Raw genomic sequence first — 631 nt, 5'->3', positions numbered from 1 at the left:
CTACTGTGATTTGAAGGTTCTCCTTTCTTCCACACTCCCTATGGCCACCTGCTGGCTATATAAGAATTCCTCTAGCTGGTGAAAAAGCCTTCCAGATTGTAATTAGACAAGGGGAGAAATGGTGTCTGTGCAAAAACTTGGCTAAAGCAGTAAGAAGAGTATGAATGAATTTCGGTCTCAAAAAATCAGATGAAAACAGGCTTAGGAATAAAGTAATACAGGCTAATCCCTAATCTGAAAACCCCAATGCAAGCTTTGCACAGTGGCAGTATCATGCCAGTGAGGGTTACCTGAGGAACAATTATTGCTAATAGAAAACCCCAAAATGCACTGAATCCCAAAGTTTTTTGAGAGTCAACAAAATGCTCCAAGTGGAAAATTCCATGTCTGGTCTCATGTGATAGGTCTCAGGCACAATGCAGGTGCACAAAGAAGATTTTATAAAGTTGCCTTCAGGCTATATGTATGAGGTATATGTGAAATAGAAGTGATTTTCATGTTTACACTTGAGTCTCATCCCCAAGATATCTCATTAGGTATACGCGAATATTCCCGAATCTGAAAAAAAATGAAATACAAGACATTTCTGGACCCAAGCATTTTGGCTAAGGGCTCCTGAACCTGTAGTGTT

General features: G+C 39.8%; 1 pseudogene; it reads left to right on the top strand.

Moving 5' to 3' along the window:
* The first annotated feature begins 251 nt into the window (after positions 1-251).
* Positions 252-384, top strand: LOC127484943 (U4 spliceosomal RNA; annotated as a pseudogene).
* The last annotated feature ends 247 nt before the right edge of the window (positions 385-631 follow it).

This window comes from Oryctolagus cuniculus, chromosome 1 (genome assembly GCF_964237555.1).
Source record: "Oryctolagus cuniculus chromosome 1, mOryCun1.1, whole genome shotgun sequence".
Taxonomy (NCBI): domain Eukaryota; kingdom Metazoa; phylum Chordata; class Mammalia; order Lagomorpha; family Leporidae; genus Oryctolagus; species Oryctolagus cuniculus.
Note: the sequence above shows the minus strand (reverse complement) of the source record. Positions and strands in the feature narration are given on the sequence as shown.